Genomic DNA, 20,580 nt, shown 5'->3' with positions numbered 1-20,580 from the left:
TCATCAAAAATCTACCTACAAATAAAAGCCCAGGGCCAGATGGCTTCATAGGGGAATTTTACCAAAACTTTCCAAAAAAGAATTGACACCATTCCTGCTCAAACTCTTTCAAAAAACTGAAGAAAAAGGAACACTACTTAACTCATTTATGAAGCTAATATTGCTCTAATACCAAAACCAGATAAAGATATTACCAAAAGGAAAACTAAAGGCAAATCTCCCTAATGAAAATAAATGCAAAAATTCTCAACAAAATATTTGCAAATCAAATCCAAAGGCACAATTGAAGAATTATACACCATGACCAAGTGGGTTTCATTCCTGGCATGTAAGAGTGGTTCAACATAAGAAAAATCAATCAATGTAATACAACACATTATCAAATTGAAAGGGTAAACAATCAAATGACCATCTCGATAGATGCTGAAAAAGCATTTGACAAAATTTGGCATTGCTTTTTGATAAAAACACTTCAAAAAGTAGGAATTGAAGGAAACTTCCTCAATATGATAAAGGGCATATATGAAAAACCCACAACCAGCATAGTACCCAATGGCGAGAGACTGAAAGCCTTCCCCCTAAGATCAGGAATGAGACAAGGATGCTCACTGTCACCACTATTATTCAAAATTTAGCTAGAAGTTCTAGCCAGAGCAATGCGCCAAAACAAAGAAATAAAAGGTTTCCAAATTGGAAAGGAAGAAGTAAAACTGTCGCTATTTGCAGATTATATAATCTTAAATTTAGAAAATCCTGAGAAATCAACAACAAAGCTACTTGAGCTAATAAATTCAGCAGAGCGGCAGGATACAAGATTAATGCACATAAGTCAGTAGTGTTCCTATACATTAGTAATGACCTAACTGAAGAGGCAATAAAAAAAAATTCCATTCACAATAGCAACTAAAAAAATCAAGTACCCAAGAATAAATTTAGCCAAGGATGTACAAGACCTCTACACAGAAAATTCCAAATTCTTACTGAAAGAAATCAAAGGGGACCTAAAGAGGTGGAAAGATATTCTGTGTTCATTGATAAGAAGGATAAACATTGTTAAGATGTCAATTCTACCCAAACTGATCTGCAGATTGAATGCAATTCCAATAAAAATTCCAACAACCTACTTTGCAGACTTGGAAAAGCTAGTTATCAAATTTATTTGGAAGGAAAAGGGGCCCTGAATTGCAAAAAAAAAATTCTAAAAAAGAAGAATGAAGTGGGAGGACTTACACTTCCAGACTTTGAAACCTACTATAAAGCCATAGAGGTCAAAACCACATGGTACTGGCACAAAGACAGACATATTGATCAATGGAATCAAATTAAGAGTTCAGAAATAGACCCCCAGATCTATGGTTGACTGATTTTTGATAAGGCCCCCAAATCCACTGAACTGGGACAGAACAGTCTCTTCAACAAATGGAGCTGGGAGAACTGGATAGCCATATCCAAAATAATAAAAACCCCTACCTCACACTCTACACAAAAATTAACTCAAAGTCGATCAAAGACCTCAACATAAGAGAGAGCAAAATAAAACTCTTAGGAGATAATATAGGGAAACATATTCAAGACCTAGTAACTGGAGGTGACTTCTTAGACTTTATACCCAAAATACAAGCAACAAAAGAAAAAACAGGTAAGTGGGAACTCCTCAAAATCAAAAGCTTCTGTGCCTCAAAAGATTCTGTCAAAAAGATGAAGAGGCCACCAACTCAATGGGAGAAAATATTTGGAAACCATATATCTGATAAGAGACTGATATCTGCATCTATAAAGAAATCCTACAACTCAACAACAACAGTACAAACAGCCCAATTATAAAATGGGCAAAAGATATTAAAAGGTATTTTTCTGAAAAGGAAATACAAATGTCTAAAAAACATGAAAAAATGTTCATCTTCACTAGCTATTAGGGAAATGCAAATCAAAACCACAATGAGATACCATCTCACAGCAGTGAGAATTGCTGCCATTAAACAAACAGGGCAAAACAAATGCTGGAGAGGATGTGCAGAAATCTGAACTCTTTTTCACTGCTGGTGGGAATGTATAATGGTACAGCTGCTGTGGAAGACAGTTTGACGGTTTCTCAGTTAATTAGATAATGAATTACCCTACAATCTGGCAATTCCACTTCTCGGTATATACCCAGAAGATCTGAAAGCAGTGACACGAACAGACATTTGTACAACAATGTTCACAACGGCACTGTTCACAACTGCCAGGAGATGGAAACAATCCAAGTGCCCTTCAACAGACACATGGATAAACAAAATGTGGTATATACATATGACGGAATACTATGCAGCAGTAAGAAGGAACAAGGTCCTGAAACATATGGCAACATGGATGAACCTTGAAGAAACAATGCTGAGTGACGTAAGTCAGACACAAAAGGAGAGATATTGTATGTTACCACTACTATGAACTCCCTGAACAATGTAAGATCAATGTCTTACAATGAGGAATATTGGGGACCTAGAAACAGACAGAAGCTAGTGAAGGGGAATGATAACCTAAAATGCGCAGATATGTTAATGAGGGTGAATTTAAAGGTACGGGAGTGGATAGGGGTGATGACTGCTTGTTAATACTATTATAAGTATAAGAGCTTCACTGAAGGTGAACAGTATTGAAAGGGGCTGTTTAAAGGTATGTATCCCACAGATCAGCACTACAAGTACAGACAGGTGCTTCAATGACATACTTCTAATGTACGACACTGGTACTGAGAGTTAACAACAGAGTGGCAAATGGGAAAAATATACCTGTTGCATACTAGGGACTATAATTAATAGGAATACCTTACTAGTACCACACATATCCTAGGGACAAATAATCAAGGGCTGACAAGAGATATGGGGTGCTCTGGGTCATGAGAATTGTTTAAAATGGAGAGTGATGAGGATTGTACAAATAAGTGATAATGTGAGATACTGACTAATTATTGTGGACAGAACATATGCTATGCGAAATCAGGAACCCCCTATTTTATAAGTCAAGCCCTCAATCTTGAGGTTTGCTCTTGTGAAATTTATGGTTGTAAAGGGGAGGCTAAGCCTACCTATAATTACCCCTAGGATTCACCTGCAGAAAACCTCTTCTGTTGCTCAAATGTGGACTTTCTCTCTCTAAGCCCAACTCTGGAAATAAATTAATCATCCTCCCCCCAACGTAGGGCAGGAACCCCCCCCCCCAGGTGAGTGAGTCTCCCTGGCGATGCAGGACATGGATTCTGGAAATGAGCCTGACCCTGGCATTAAGGGGTTGAAAATGCCTTTTTGACCAAAAGGAGGAAAAGAAAGGCAACAAAATAAGGTTTCAATGGCTAAGAGAATTCAAGTAGTCAAGAGGCTGTCCTGGAGGTTACTCCTATGCAAACTTCAGCACAATATGCCAAATGGCCACAGTATAATAAACCCAAGTCACCAGAAGTCCCCAAAACACTAAAGAATTCATGGGTTCCTATTCGAGACTCTACAGAAGTTTCACTCACTAAGTTTATTCTTCAGAAACTTAAATCCTCCAGAGAAATCCTATGCCAGCTAAATCCCCAAACCCAGAGGCAACAGCCTCTTCAAGAACATCAACCAGTTGCATCCCTTTTCCCACAGTATCAACGTCCCTTTTCAACATGAACAAGTTGGGATGGTCACTGCCTAGAAATCCCTGATGGTAGGGAAAGTGATTAAACTAGAGGAAGAGGGTAGCGACAGACAAGATAGAATTTAACAAAGGATTATGAATACTGAATCTCTACATAATTTTCTTTTTCTTAGTTGCTAGGGTATTAGAATAGCTAGAAAGACCGACCTGAAATGTTGGAACTGTAACCCATAAGATTCTTTGAAATTTGCTATATAGCTACCTGTTAAATTGAAATTTGAAAGTAAGCACCTTTTTGTATATATGTTATATTTTACTATAAGGAAATAACTGAAACTATAGTACTGTAACCCATAAAATTCTTGGAAATTTCCTCTACAACTACTTGTTAAATCGTACTTTAAAAGTTATCACCTTTTTGCATATATATTTTACAATAAGGAAATAACTGAAACTGTGGAACTGTAACCCATAACATTCTTTGAAATTTTCCAACTATGTTAAATTGCACTTGGAAAGTTATTTCTTCTATGTAAATATGTTATATTCCGCAATAAAAAAATATATTATGGCTCAAATAAATCTGGTTGGCAGGCTGCCTTGGCCCAGAGACCACCTTCGCTTTAAAGGATAGGGAAGAACCGAGGGAAGAACTGCAGAACTGGCTACAGAAAAGCAACCAAAGGGGATAGAAGTGGCTTTTAAAGACTATGATCAGCACTGAGGCCAAAACACCTAAATTTTATATAAGCTAAATGTTGCTCAGCCAAAGGGCAATGAACTAAGGAGCCAGAAAGCTTGGGTTCAAGACCAAACTATGCTGAATTTTACATATGAAGAAACAAAGCCCAGAGAAATTAAGTCTTTTCCCTAAGATCAAAAACTACCAAGTGGTGAAGCTGGGACTTGAAACCAGAAAGTTTAGCTCCAGAGCCTGTGTTCATAATCTCTCAGGTATCCTGTTTCTCAAATAAGCACGGGGAATTATTCTGTCACTATAAATGCAGAACAATATAAACGTGTGGTTTTGCTATCACTAATACAAACCACAGGACCAAAAGGAGGAGCCCATAGTTAAACACTGGTGTTCACTATTTACTCTGACCCTGATCCTGCCTTGGGGAGGCGTTTCCCAATCCCCCTTCCTGCCTGGCTGCTGCATGACTTCAGCTAAGGTGCACTCCAGTTCTCAAATGAGAACAACTAAGGACCAGACCAGCGTAACTTGCTGCAGTAGCAGCAGAGGAACTTCAAAGGGCACAGTGACTAAACACAATGGCCCTCTACTGCGAGCAGGAAAGAGGAAATCCACAACAGGAGAGAACAACTGCAGAAGTCCAAGAAACTGCATCACTGTTAACATTTCTTCAGTTTTTTTAATTTACACTTAGGCATTCCAATAAGAATTAGGAATTGTTGGACTCTGTAAACTACTCTTTGTTGAAGGAAAAATATGTCTTGAAAAATCTTCTCCACCAGACACAGGAAAGGTCTAGATGACATAGGTAGGACCTTTGAAGGGCTCCAACTTTCATTCTGAAAGGGACAGGAAGCCTCTGGAGGGGTGAGGAACGGGAGTGGAATGATCTGACCCACAGTTTGACAGATCAATCTGGCTTCAGCTTTGCATATAAAGAGGAGGGTGACCAGGACAGACACAGGGAACCCAGGAGGAGGCAACTGCTGATGATCCAGGCAAACAACAAGGAGGCTGTGGAAGCAGAGGCACAGAACAGTATGAACCTACAGAAGGCACCTGCTCTGGACTGAACGGTGTCTCCCCAAAAAGACATGTTCAAGTCCTAATCCTTGGTCCCGAGTGTGTGATCCTATTTGGAAACAGGATCTCTGAAGATGTTATTGGTTAAGATGAGGTCATACTGGATTAATCTTAACTAATCCAATGTGACTGGTGTCACAAGGAGAGAGAAAAAAGAGCCATGTGATAGAGACTGAGTAATGCCACAGATTACTGGCAAGCCACTAACAGAACCTTCTAGACTTTAGAAGACACATATCTCTGCCCAAACTTTGACTTGGGACTCCTAGACTACAGAACTGTCAAACAATAAATTTCTGTAGTTTTAATCCACTTATTCTGTGATACTTGTTAGAGGAGCCCTAGGAAACTAAGATAGCACCATTTTTGTAGGGCAGAAATGGCCAAATATTAGCAGTTGCATATGGTCTGACTTAATAGTTGGGTTCTGGGTATATGTGGATAATGCAATGTTGTGTTTTGTTTTGTTTTCCATTTAAAAGAGAAAAAAAGGAACAGGAAAAAAACATTATGTGGCAGGGAGCTTCTCAGCGTGACACAGTCCGGTGTGGAAGAAAGAAATCAGTTTGAGACCCAGCAGTGGGTTCAAGTCCTGGCTTGCACATCTAGTAGCTATATGATGCCAAGTATATTATTAAACCACCATAAACCTTGATTTCCTACTTTAAAAAAATGAGGATGACAAAAAGCATCCAAGTATGCTCCAGAGACCATAATTAGGCACTCAAGTACATGCAATTCTCTTGACAACCTCACAAGAGAGGTACTGTAAGATTAATAACTAAGGCAGTGTCTGGCCCACAGCAGGTGGTCAGTGTCACTTCTCTTGCACTTTTCTTAAAACAGGAGTCGGCAATATTTCAAAATCTCCAGTGCCATTGGTGGAGCCCAGCAAAGCCAAGGAAGGAAGAAAATGAGTGGAACACGTTAAATAATAGTAAGAAGTGTTGACATTCTCTGATTGCTTACTGAGGACAGGTTCTCATTCAGAAACCTGGGAGACAGGAACACCCTCATTATCCCAATCGTACAAGTAGGAACTCAAAGCACAGAGGTTAACTCAGCTGCCCACTACCTCAGGATTCACACCCAGTCTGTCTGCTCCAGAGCCTGCATGCTGCACCACTCAATGAGCAGAAGAGGGAGGAGGATGGATGAAGGAAGAGGAGCATATGGTAGGGCATAACTGCTCTAGTTTATTGTCCACATCTTAAAAGGCAGTGCTTTCTCACTTGCCAACTGGGCAATTAGTAGCAATAAATAAGCAAGCTGGAAAAGGAGGGAGACCTGAGTGGGGTGGAGCAGCTTCAGTTGAAAAGCCACACTCTTCCCAGGAAATCCTATCTGGTGTTACTGTCACTTAGGAACCTCTTGGGTCACACCTCTTCATTCATCAACAACTTTGGCACAGACTCCCATTTTCTCCTCCACACCCAAGATAAATTCAACAGTGACCATCACCAATCTCAAACCCAACACCACCCGGCAATCCCATCACTGATCAACTCTCTCAAAGTACCACAATACCCTTCAAATCTTCAACTCTCCTCAGACATCTGATCTGTCACATTCCTACCTGCCATGCAAACCAAAACTGTCCCTCATTTCCTTCAACTCCCCCTCCAGTGATTTCCTCCTCCACTCTAAGATGGTCTGGTGTCATGGGTCACACTCTCAATCTTGTCCCCATCTGCAAGTGTGGCACTTCCAGCTCTTCCAGTTCTCTTCCCACAACCTCCTCTCCTTCCAATCAACCTGTTCAACTGCTCCCAGGAGGACCTTTTTCTGCCTTGTCAGAACCTCTGGTCTGTGGACCCCACTACTGTTGACTAGTAAGTCAGCTTTTTCCTTTCTTCATTACCCAGGATGGATCCTATTCCCTGGATTGTTATCAGAATGACAGGCAATCAATAAACGTGGCTCTGACCTTTAGTCTTACCTTCTGGCAAAATTCCAAACATAGATTATGCTACCATGCCCTTTTGAACTGTCTCCACCTAACCAACCTCTGACAACAGGGCAAGCTAGTAGGTCCATAAAGTCATAATTATCAACCAACGGAACCCCAAAACTGCCAGATAATCCTATCTTCTCTAATTCTGCATGAGGACGAATACACATTTCTCTACTCTCCTCAAATATCCTCACTCCTCCACCTAACCATCACTATTATGTCACCTTCCTCTTTACTCACAACTGACGCGGGCACCTCCCACTTCACTCAGAAATTCAGAAGCCACCACCAGGAGACTACCGCAACTTCCTGTTAAAAACCTACAACTGACCTACATCTGCTCTCTCCTATCTTAACAGAGTCGGTATCCAGTTCTTCTACTGCTGTTGTCTCCCATGCCCACCTGCCCTCTCAGGAATTTCACGCTATCTGTAACATCTAGAAACTGATCACACCTCACCACTTTCACCACCACTACCCTTGTCCAAGCTATCATCTCCCCTCTGGACCACTGCAACAGCCTCTTAACTGGTCCCTCTGCTTCTGCTCCCTCCTACCCAACATCTTTTCATACAGCAGCCAAAAAGATTCTTTTAAAATGTAAATCACATCAAATCACTCCTTTGTGCAAAATTCTCCAATGGAAATAAAATCCAAAATCTTGACCTTGCCTCCAAGTCCCCTGGCTGGCCCCCTGCTACCCTCTGAAATCACCTTGTTATGACCCTGCCTTCCTGGCCTACTTGTTCTCAAACATGCCATACATGTTCCTGTTTCAGAGACTCTACACTTGATAATGCAGCCGTCTGGAATACCCTCCCCCAGGTCTGGAACACCCTCCCCCAGGTATCCGCATGGCTCACTCCTCACTCCTTCAGGCTGTGGCTAAAATGTAACCTCTTCACTCACCACCTACAAGTGCCCCTCCTGCCCCTCCTTGTCAATCTGTACCTCCTTGTTTGCTTTTTTACTTTATTCTGGTTGATTTTAAAAAATTTTATCCACAGTATTTACCAGCCTTCACATATTACATACCAGTTCATTTCTTATCTGCCTTTCCCAAAATATATACGCTATCATACAGAGACTTCTGTCTGTTCTCTTCACTGTTTAAGTCCCAGCACCCAGAACAGTGCCTGGTACAGAGGAGGCATTCAATAAATATTTGTTGAATGAATGAATGAACTGTCCTTTCTCTTTCATGCATTATTTAACATCAACTGGCTCTCTTCCCAATGATATTTAAACAAGGTTGAGTCTCTTCTACTTTTAAAAAAAGAAACAAAAGAAAACATTCCCATGATTCACATCTCATCTCTCCCCTTTGCATCACAACCAAACTTTGGGAAAGAGTTGTCTGTGCTCACTGTCTATTTCCTCACCTCCCACTTATCCTCAACCCATTCAATCTGGCTTTCACCTTCACCACACCACCAAAACAGCACAAGCTAAGATCACTGATGACCCACATGTCTCTAAATCTGATGGGCACTTTTTTCTGTCATCATCTAACATCTGACCTTACTGACCTCACCCTTCCTCTTGAAACGTTCTATAGTTCTGGCTTCAAAACTACATATTTTCCTTGTTTGCCCTCTGCTTCTTGTTCCATCTTTTCTCCATTTCCTTTGCAAACTTGGCTCCTCGGCACAGTCCCCCACACCCACCCCACACCCAGCAGCCTCTCCCTCTCTGTCTACTCTCTCACTAGGCCATGTCATCCTCACCTACAACTTCAATTCCCTCCTAGACTTTCATGTCTCCAACCAAATTTCAATCTCCAGCCCAACCTCTGTTATGGACATCAGGCTCATATATTCACTTCCTACTCCGCATGTCCATTTGGCGCTCAAAGGCAACAAATCAAAGTCGCAGTTCATGATCAAACTGCCCCTTCCACAGTAAAGCCCCCTTCCTGTACTCCCATCTAAAGAACAGTATCACCATCCATCTAGTTGGGTCAGTCGGAAACCTCAGAGTCAGCCTTAACAATCCTGTCTTTCTCGCATTCTTACCCCACCCATCATCAGGTTCTGCCAGCTTTCCTGCTAAACAAGCAGAGAATCCATCCACTCTCCTATTTCTACTGCCATCCCTCTAGTCTAGGCCACCAATATCTCTCACTTGGATGATGGTAACAGCCTCCTCATTTCAACTCTTTTCCCTGTTGAAAGCCTATCAGAGTCTTCTCACTGCTTTTAGTCTAAAGATCAAACTCATCATGACCTTCAAGGTCCTGCATGGGGAGGCCCTGGCCTACTTCTCCCACCTCACCCCAAAACACTCTCTCCCCTCATCTGCCACGCATAGTTCCTTAACAGCCTGTGCTTCTCTCTGCCACAGGGCCTTCACACATGCTGTTCCCTCTTGCTGAAATGCCTCCCACCTCAACCTATTTAATTCTTATTCATCATTCAGATCTCAAGAATCACTTCCTCAGGGAAGTCTTATCACCCCTTTGTTAAATGCCCTTCCCAGGCAGGACCAGGTTTCTCTCCTTCACAGGACTTCTCAGGTCATCAGTAAGAACAAAAAGGACTGATCATTCCAACAATGTCCATTTCTCCCATTAAACTGCAAATTCCATCAGAGCAGGGTCCCTGTTTGTTTTGTTCCCCTTGCATTATAGTACCAGGGTGACACCTAAATAAATATCTACTGAGTAAATGTCGGCTTGGTTTAGTAAACAGTCAAAAGGACTCTATACAGAACAACAAATATGAACTGACCACTCCCTAAAACTGAGGGAAAATTTCAGAATTTTATGTCCTACCATAAGAAGACTGTTCTCCCCACAAATCTGTAAAAGCTAAGAAAATATCTGAGCTGAAAGACTTTTTTACAACCAAGACAGTAATCCAAAAGAAGCTCCTTGCAGGAAGACTCCAAGAATAAATTAGTAAACATAAAACTATTTTCTAAGATTACCTTGCTGGAAAGAAAGCCAAGTACTTTCCTGGCAGGCCCCCTAAATCTGGTGAAAATGGTGACAACTAAACATGGTTCTGAGCTATTTATACAGGAGACTCCATGTACTTGCTAATTAAGTACACGCTTTCACAAGTTTGCTCCTTTCCATAAAGAATGGTCTTACTGTTTAACCCAGCACTGCTTTCAGAGTCTCCCCTGAGATTCACAAGTACAAAACAGAGCTCTAAATTCATCCAGTGTTGAAATTTACATGGTTTTGGAGACTTGCAAAAAGCTCTATAAACTGACTAACAGAGGAGGCAGAAAACCAGCAAGCATTCAATTGCTTTTCCTTTAAATACTGGTTACAACAATGCCTCTGAATTTTAGCAGGTCACCTATTAGAGCAAAATGACTTTATGCATTAGTTCTTACTGCATTCGTTTACTTAACCTTTACAATGAGTCTGTGACAGAGGTATTATCACCTTTATCATCTCAGAAAACTGAGGCTCAAAGAAGCTACATTATTAATCCAGGATCACATGGCTATCAATAAGCAAAGTTTCAAGCTCAGCTTTTGATTAATTTTCCCCCAATCCAATAATGAGACACTCTTTAAAAATTGACAACAATCTGATTGTTGGATGAGGCTTCTATATAGATGACCTCCTCCCAAAGAATAATCATAAAACCACAATGAAAAGTAATCTGTCAGGGTCTCAAGTAAGTCCTATTATTGCTCCAAATTTTAATGATCTACAGCACCTGGAAACAAAATATCTAGCCAACACACCAGAATTTGCTAAGATTAAAGGTTTTTTACTATATTTCAATTTAAAGCCTTACTTTATTTACTATGACAATTTAGGAATATTTTCTATATTTAAAAATTTTCACACTAAGTTCTTGAACACATCAAAATTAGAAGAACATCATCATCATACAGATGAAAAGCAATTTACCATATATTACATAGACACATCAAATGAAAACTTTATGCACGTTAATATACAATTGAGCTTTATGAACACGCTCCCTCATCTGGCTCTCTTCCCAGTGACATTTAAACAACTTCTAGCCTCTTCTACATTTAAAACAAAAGAAAACAAAAACTCCCATGATTCACACCTCCCCTCTCCCCTTCCTATCACAACCAAACTTGGGGAAAGAGTTGTCTGTGCTCACTGTCTATTTCCTCACCTCCCACTCATCCTCAACCCACTCCAATCTGGCGTTCACCTTCATCATGCAACCAAAACAGCAAAGCTAAGGTCACCGATGACCCACAAGTCTCTAAGTTCCATAAAAACATTTCCAGGAGAAAATCTAAAAATGGATTTTATAATCTGTATGTCAGCATTCATGGTAGCTGTTTCCCCACCTGGCAAGTTGCTTGCTGAGCCTTGGTTTCCCATTGCCTCCTAAACCCAAAGATAGACATCAATTACATTGTCATAAAAAGTTTAGAAATTGATTGTGGTGATGAATGCACAACTATATGTTGGTACTGTGAACAACTGACTGTACACTATGGATGACTTATAGTATGTGAATATATCTCAATAAAACTGAATTAAAAAAAAAAACTATGCAGCAATGAGAATAAATGACTTCTGGAAGAAGCCAGAACAAAAGATCACATACTACACAATTACATTACATAAATTTCAAAAATATTTTAAATCCATTCCATCATTTCAGAAGTCAGGAAAGAAGAGACCATTGGAAAGAAACACAGTGGGGAGGGGGACTTCCAGATGGCTGGTATTATTTTATTTCTTGAGATGGGTGCTGATTATACGGGTGTGTTTACATAGTGAAAATTTATTGAGTTGTGCATTTACAATCATGCATTTGTCTGTAAGAATAAGTCAACAGAGGAGGATAAACTAAGATGGCGGCTAGGTGAGACAGGGCAAAAAAACACCTTTGTGAAAAACACTAGATAAAAACCAGAAAGTGACCCAGAATACCGGTTACAGCGATGCGCCAGCTGGACGAGGTCTGCTAGTACCACAGGGGCCATATACTTGGTGAAACCGGGAGTCTGCATTCTGAAACGAGTAAGCTGGCTGGAAGACCCGCAGCCACGTAGCGTTGTGGGGAAACCAGGGCTTGGTGTTTGGAGACCGACTGGCTCTTTAAAAAAAAAAAAAAAAGGGAAAAACCCAGGAGCAGCTGCAGTTGCGGGAGTCGGAACCATGCAGTAAAACACAGCAAGAGGGGGCTGGGCCGGCCTCTCGGTGTCTGGCCTGGAGGATAGTCCACTGCAGATACCCTCGGGGCCGGGGGAACGGAGGGGAGAGCCGGAAGCTGAAAGAAACCCCACGGCTTGCAGCTGGCTCCCTGGAGGGCTGGATAAACTCCTGCCTGGGGCCGTGCCCACAGCCCAGAGCCCTGCCAGTTGTCCAGGAGCTGGGAAGGAGGAACTGTGAGAGGAGGGAGGGGTTGAGACACCCCATTCGGCCATCTTTGCATCAGGCTGAGAGTGCCTCTGCACGGCCCGGCAGCTTGGGGCTTCCCTTGAGGGACGGCGTACACTTGTGAAGTAACACGGCATTCCCTTGGCAGAGCTCCTGGAGGATCACAGCTGGGAGGGGGGACCCGCTCAGAGAACCCAGGGACGCTACGCCAAGTCTGGTGGTTCGTGGGACAGCGAGAGAGAGGCTCTGGAGCTGAAATGAAATGAAGGCTTAGACTCTTGCGGCGGCCTTGAATCTCCAGGAACCTGGGGGATTTGAATATTAAAGCTGTCCTTCCTCCCTGGCCACCCGCACACATGCCCCACATTCAGGGAGGACGGCTCCAGCAACACACCCAAACTGAGTTCTCCAACTGAACCCCACAAGAATAATTTCCCCACACACCGCAGGAAGAAGGTTGAGAACTGACTTGAGGGGTATAGATGACTCACAGACGCCATCTGCTGGTTAGTTAGAGAAAGTGTATGCCAACAAATTGTGTTTCTGAAAAATTAGATTGGTATCTTTTTTTTTTACAACTTGAAAGAACCCTAACAAGCAAAGTAAATGCCAAGAGGCCAAAAACAACAGAAAATCTTAATGCATATGATAAAACCAGATGATATGGAGAATCCAACTCCAAACCCACAAATCAAGATATCAGAAGAGACCCAGTACTTGGCAGAATTAATCAAAGAACTACAATTGAGGAACAAAAACTTGGCAAAGGATTTAAAGGACATCAAGGAGACCATGGCCCAGGATATAAGCGACATACAGAAGACCCTAGAAGAGCATAAAGAAGACATTGCAACAGTAAATAAAAAAACAGAAGTTCCTATGGAAATAAAAGAAACTGTTGCCCAAATTAAAAAGACTCTGGATATTCACAATACAAGATTAGAGGAAGCTGAACAATGTCTCAGTGTCCTAGAAGTCCACAGAACAGAAAATGAAAGAACAAAAGAAAGAATGGAGAAAAAAATCGAAAAAATCGAAATGGATCTCAGGGATACGATAGATAAAATAAAACGTCCAAACTTAAGACTCATTGGTGTCCCAGAAGGGGAAGAGAAGAGTAAAGGTCTAGAAAGAGTATTCAAAGAAATTGTTGGGGAAAACTTCCCCAACTTTCTACACAATATAAATACACAAAGCATAAATGCCCAGTGAACTTCAAACAGAATAAATCCAAAAAAACCCACTCCGAGACATATTCTGATCAGACTCTCAAATACTGAAGAGAAGGAGCAAGTTCTGAAAGCAGCAAGAGAAAAGTAATTCATCACATACAAAGGAAACAACATAAGACTAAGTTGTGACTAGTCAGTGGCCACCATGGAGGCGAGAAGGCAGTGGCATGACGTATTTAAAATTCTGAGAGAGAAAAATTTCCAACCAAGAATACTTTATCCAGCAAAAGTCTCCTTCAAATTTGAGGGAGAGCTTAAATTTTTTACAGACAAACAAATGCTAGAGACACTTTGCCAATAAAAGACCTGCCCTACTTCAGATTCTAAAGGGAGCCCTACCAACAGAGAAACAGAGAAAGGAGAAAGAGATATAGAGAAATTTAACAGACATATATAGAACATTAAATCCCAAATCACCAGGACACTCATTTTTCTCTAGTGATCACGGATCTTTCTCCAGAAGGGACCATAAGCTGGGCCATAAAACAAGCCTCAATAAATTTAAAAAAAAATTTTTTAAAAAAGAATATACTCAAAGCACATTCTCCAACCACAATGGAATACAAATAGAAGTCAATAATTTTTGAACTGTTACTCCACTATTTACTTCCTACATGATATAAAATACACAAACTCTAATGACAAAACAGTGGTTTTGAACTCAATGTAAAATATGTAATTTTAGACAGCTATATAAAGGTGGGGGAATGGATGAGTATAGGAACATAGTTTATGTGTCCTATTGAAATGAAGGTGGTATCAAAGAAAAACAAGATTGTTATGGATTTAAGAGGTTAATTTTAAGCCCCACAGTAAACACAAAGAAATTATCAGAGAATATAACCATAGAGATGAAAAGCAGAGCATGGGTTAAGAGAAGGGGCAATGGGGAGTTAACAAATGAGTGTAGGGTTGCTGTTTGAGGTGAAGGGAAATTTCTAGTAATGGATGGTGGGAAAGAGCATCACAACATTCTAAATGTGATTAATACCACTAATGGAAGGCTAGGGAGGGGGTGGAATGGGAAGATTTAGGCTGTATATATGTTTCCCCAATTGAAAAAAAAAAAAAAAGACAGTCTAAATAGATGACAATTGAATGCCAAAGATGAACCTGGATGGGATTGGAGGATGGAGGACAGGAGGCTCAAAGGGACACAGTTGAGACGTAAGGAAAAGGAAACATAGAATGTAAGCTTTGTATCATTGTTGAATCTCTTGTACTTCTTAGCTGTGCTTAATGGGATTGCATAAAAGAATGTTCTTGTTCATGGGAAGAGTATATATGTGAATTATAGTGTTTGTTCAAGGGTGTGTGTAGCTAAGCTCTCATATGTTCAGAAGACAGAGCAATAGATGACGGATGATAGATAGGGAGGGAAAGAAATAGCAATGTGACAGCATGTTAAAGTTGGTGGATTGAGCTATCGGGGGAGAGGGGTCAGGGTACGATGGAATTCTGTGTATGGGGTTAGTATTGTTTCTGCAACTGTTCCTATAACTTTGAATTTATTTCAAAATAAAAAAATCTTATTAAAAAAAAGAATAAGTCAACAGAAAGCTTGCTAAATATTTATATTTATGTATATATTTAAATCCATGAGTTCATAATGATACTGAAAAACAAAAACAAATTGGTCACTCTTGGAGGATACAGAGAACTATGATGGACACTGACATGCTACGCAGCTCCCGTTTCAAGGGAAGAACTCGTTGCCCTCACTGCTGAGTGTATACTGTCTCTCAGCACCTTTAGGGACTCCTCACCTGCAGAGAACCACTCTGCTCAAGTTCACACCTTTCCTGGGGCCGCTCACATCCAATGGCTGATCCATGTGACAATATAAAGGCCTGGCCACCTCATCCCAATACAAGACAACTGAGAAGGGCCATTCTAGTTCCAGGTTATACAAATTATAATTCTTAATTCATAGTCCACCCTGTTTCCCATGACTGAAATCTGAGAGTCATCTCTGACACCACTCTCTTTCCCTGATCCCCCTTTATCAGTCAGATTGATAGAAATGAGAATAACTAAGCACGGACATCTCAGCTCTGCCGTTCTAGACTCGGCATCAAGCTTGACAGAGTGCAAGAATTTTCTTCTACTTTGTGTGTTAATCACGAACCTAGCCCCGCAATGAGGAGAGGTCTAACTTAGTCCAACACTGTCTGGGGCTGGGTGGCTTAAGTGTGACTAATTCTGGGATTCCAGTTTGTTAGGCTCATTGTGACTCCAGCTTAGCACTGATAAGCTTTGTTTTACTTTTTAAAAAGGTAATATTTTGGTCTCCATCTTTACTCTTTTATTTCTGCACTTGTTCAGAAGCCAGGTATTCAGGCCCTCCAGGCTCCATATACAGTACTGAAATCTATGAAGTAGAAAAAGCATGATTAAAGGATTCTAAGTAATCAAGACATTATCAGATACGGTGGCCAGAGAAGACTCTTTGGAGATGTGGCAACTGAGCAGAAACCTGAAGGAAGTAAGAGAATGCAAAGACTGATGCAAACATCTGAAGAAAAGCATTCAGGGCAGAAGTGGCAGATACAATGGGCTTGGCATGTTCAAATCCTAGCAAAAAGGCCAATGTGGCTAAACTGAAGAAAACAAAAGAAGAAAAGGCAGAATAAGAGGTCAGAGAAAGATGCAGGGGTCAGATCATGAAATGCCTTATAGGCCCTTATAAAAGTTTTTAATTTATACAGCTTGATGATATGGAAGACTGTATTTTCCATATCTGGTCACGCTATCTCTCATCCCACATAAGACCCTCCCACTCCCCCATCAGGAAGTAGAGTCTCTTTTTCCATCTCTTTACATTTGGGCAGGCTCTTGTGACTATTCTAACCAATAAACTATGGCAGAAGTAACACTGTGCCAGTTCTAGTCATAATCCTTTACTAGTCTGACAACTTTTATTTCCCCACCTCCCGGAATCCAGCTGCCATGTGGGTAACCACCCTGAGATCCCCAGGCTGTGAGAAGCCCAGGCCACATGGAAAGATGCTGAAGGATGAGACACCATGAGGAGAAAGAAGCCAAGGATCACTGAGGTGCCAGACATGTGACCAAAGAAGCCATACTGGAAGGGATTCTCCAGACCCAGCTACCCCAGCCAATGCCACATGGAGCAGACATGAACTGCCCAACTGAACCTTTCATGAATTCCAGACCCATACAACTATGACCAAAATAAAATGGCTGTTTTAAGCTATTAAAAAAAATTACATGTCATAACTCCAGAATTAATAAGAGGGAGTTCATTGCTGATGAAGAGATATCATAAATCAGAAAAATTACCCAAATGAAGCTTATGTGAAACCAGCTCTTTACCTTCATTTCTTTCTTCCCATTAGTACATAGGTTAAAGTAAACCAAGGGCATATGCAGTAAAAGATGCAGAAAAAGCTGTGATTTTTTTTAACCAGAGAATTTCAAATATGTCTCTAAATGCAGCTAGAAAAAATATGGTCTCTTTCCTTACTGAATGCTTTACTTACTGAAAATTTACCAGAACTTCACTGCAGTAAAATGGTTGTTTTAAAAACTCCAGTGTTTTATATACAATACTAGAACTTTCATATGCAGAGGCAATGAAGCATTGTAGCAATGGTTAAGATCAGGGCTCTGGAGCCAGACTGCCTGTGCTCACACCCTGGCTCCAACATTTACTAGCAGGTTATCGTGGCCAACTTAACTTCCTGGGCCTCAATGAAGATGATAATAGTGAGAAGTCAACTGTATGTAAAGCACATAACATTGTGCCTGGAACACAGCCCATAGATACATAATGTGTGTTTTTTTTTAAAAAAAAAGTCAATTCCACATGAAAAACACATGGTATATTAACGATTCTTTTTATATTTTCTCGATAATGACTAAGACAGCTAGCAATTATAGAGCACCGGGCCCTTACTTAGCACTTTGTGCATATTAAATTATTAAATAAAATACTACATCTCTTATCATGTATCTAACTATGCAGAGTATTGTTAGAACAATTCAGTTAAGGTTTCCCAGATTGTAGGAGTCAAATTTTTCCACACCCAATTTAAAAATACTTAGATTATCTTGTCCAGTCTCCAAACTCCATGGAGCTTAAGAGCAGAAATGTAATTTAAAGAGAGATCATGGGAGAAGATGGCTCTTAAAAAAGACAGTTATAAAAGGGAGGTCTTAAGAATGTAATTATGTTCCTCAACAGAGGCCTGAAAGGTTCCAACTTACCAACATATATCAAAGCTTCATTAACAAGATAAACAGCATCAATGTCCTTGGGGTGATGAATACTCGTGCAGGCTCTCTTGATTTCTCCAGAGAAAGGTTGGAAGGACATGATATCTGAATTGGTCAGTCCCTATCTATGCACTTGGCATTTAGTGCAGATGAATCCCTGAGATTACTCCAAATTTGTTCCATCCTGATCATCACCGCTTTTACAAGGGATAACCCCAGTCTTCATTAGTTTAGTGAGTTAACACCCCAATAAACACCATCTTTTAGTTGTGTCATTACATTCTTATTTATTCCATCTACAAACCAAATAGAGTAAAAAGTCATTCCTGAAACAACTGAGGTTAAGAGGAACCAAATGAGATTAAGAAAATCAAACAAGAGTGTTTATAGTTTTGGTGATTTGTTCCAGCTTAAAATAATAACAATAAAAAATGATAATAGCAGCAAACCTTTACTGGGCATCTACTATATGCACATGTCAACTAACTTAATCTTTATAATAACCCTATGAGGAAGGTCTGAGATCAATGAACCTGTCCAAGATCATGAAGGTAGCAAGTGGAAGGTAGAGAATTTGAACCCAGGCAGTCTTGAGACCAGAGCACACACACAACTCTATATACTATACTGCTCCTGCAGCCCTTATCTCCAACCCCAACATGCTACAATTGGTAGAATCAGATCACAGAAGCTGTTTCCTGTAAGGGCTCTTAATCATACAAGCACATTTCAACTTTGAGCGGTCATTCACAGTTCCTCTTATCAAAATTACCAATAATCTACCCATGGTTATCTCTAAAATGCTGACCAACTGCAACACTTCTTATACACAAGTTCATTTCAACTGTTTTTCCAGACTTCTCTACTTAAATGGGACTATGAGACACAAGACTGTGTCCTGACATGCAGAGTGCAATATCATCAGGTATTTTGCTATATGTTTTTTACTGCTTGTGAGTAAAAGCAGTCATTTCTATTTGTCAACAAGGATACACATCTTTAAAAGAATGGGCAGTTTAAATCAACACCATGCAGTCCCTAATAATAGTTCCTATTATCCTGCTAACGATCAGTCACCACACCAATCTGCTGTTCATTTAACCTGTAGTGAAATTACTTCCTATGTAGGCCATTTATTACAACTCACTATTAAAACATTGAACATGCATTCCACAATTTTGGTTGGAAAAATCTGAACTTCTGAACAAAGTTATGATCCAAACATATCAAATAGCCTTTCAATGTTATGGCCCTTTTGACCCCTAAAACAATTTTATAAGCAGGTTCCAACAATGTAATATAGTTTTGTCAAAAAAAAATTATGTTAAGAAATTTTCTGATGGGAGAATGAAAACTTTTCTGCTAAATAATTATTTTGAAACTTCCACGAAAATACTCTTAAAGTAATGATGTAAGGAGGATAGAGCTCAGGCAGATTTCAAAGTAGAGTTATCAACACTACGCCTCTGCCTAACTAACAAACTGCTTTTTAGTGTTTATCCTGCATTCCTGATAAACACTATCCAACAGTTAGCCTTGATCATCTGAATAAGAGATCTTTAAAAATCTAAATCTCAGGACATTCCTTCCATTGATCTTGAATTTCACAGGACTAGCAACTGTTTCCAGATTCTACTGCTATCAAAAGCCTCTATATCAATATATGTATATATTTCGATGTCAAGAGCCTCTATATCAATAGTTCTTGACCCTTGAAGGAGTTTCATACCCTTCTTAGAATCTGATTAAAGCAATGGACTTTCTTCCCAGAGAAATGCAAATTTCACAAGCCCATTTCCAAGCCCCAAAAGAAGAACCCTTCTCTATAACTTGCACTAAATAAAGGGGGAAAGGTGACAACCTCAAAATCTGTGACAAAAAAATTTTCCATGTACTCAGTCAATTTGTTAGAAAAAGTAGGTCCTTTTAGGGTTAGAGTTAGGGATAGAGAATTTTAAAAATCCTCCAAACAAAGGCATTGTAGTAGTGAGTAAGCCTGCAGACAACTCTGGTCAAATGTACTAACCCTCAAAAACAGATAACTCCCTTCTACCGAAACTCCACATGGTGTATACTTCTTTTCTTTCAGTACTCAGCTCAAATGTCACTTCCTCAGAAAGGATTACTTTCCTGACGACCCCATCTACAGCAGCTCACAGGCACCTTTATCACATTTTGTTCTTTTATTTTCACAATAGCGTTTATTAGTATTTAAAATTACTTCATTTATTTTCTTTTACTTGTTTTTCTCCCTTACTATATTTTAAGCTCTTGTGTTTGTTGTACCCCCATCATTTCCTAGTACCTAAAACCATGCTTGAGACACAGTGGGCATCTGACAAACATTTGTTGAAAGAAACAAAAGATAGGGTGTAACTATCTTTTAACAACCAACAATTTTAATTAGCTATGAATTACGGTTTTCTCCCGC

General features: G+C 40.1%; 1 protein-coding gene across 1 annotated transcript in view; it reads right to left on the bottom strand.

Moving 5' to 3' along the window:
* ARFGEF2 (ADP ribosylation factor guanine nucleotide exchange factor 2) overlaps window positions 1–20,580 on the bottom strand; it is a 122,556-nt gene that overhangs the window by 101,198 nt on the left and 778 nt on the right. The gene's annotated exons all lie outside the window — the stretch shown is intronic.

The sequence above is a fragment of the Choloepus didactylus genome, chromosome 19 (assembly GCF_015220235.1).
Source record: "Choloepus didactylus isolate mChoDid1 chromosome 19, mChoDid1.pri, whole genome shotgun sequence".
In the NCBI taxonomy this organism is placed as follows: Eukaryota; Metazoa; Chordata; class Mammalia; order Pilosa; family Megalonychidae; genus Choloepus; species Choloepus didactylus.
The sequence above is the reverse complement of the archived record's forward strand: the minus strand, read 5'-3'. Positions and strand labels throughout refer to the sequence as shown.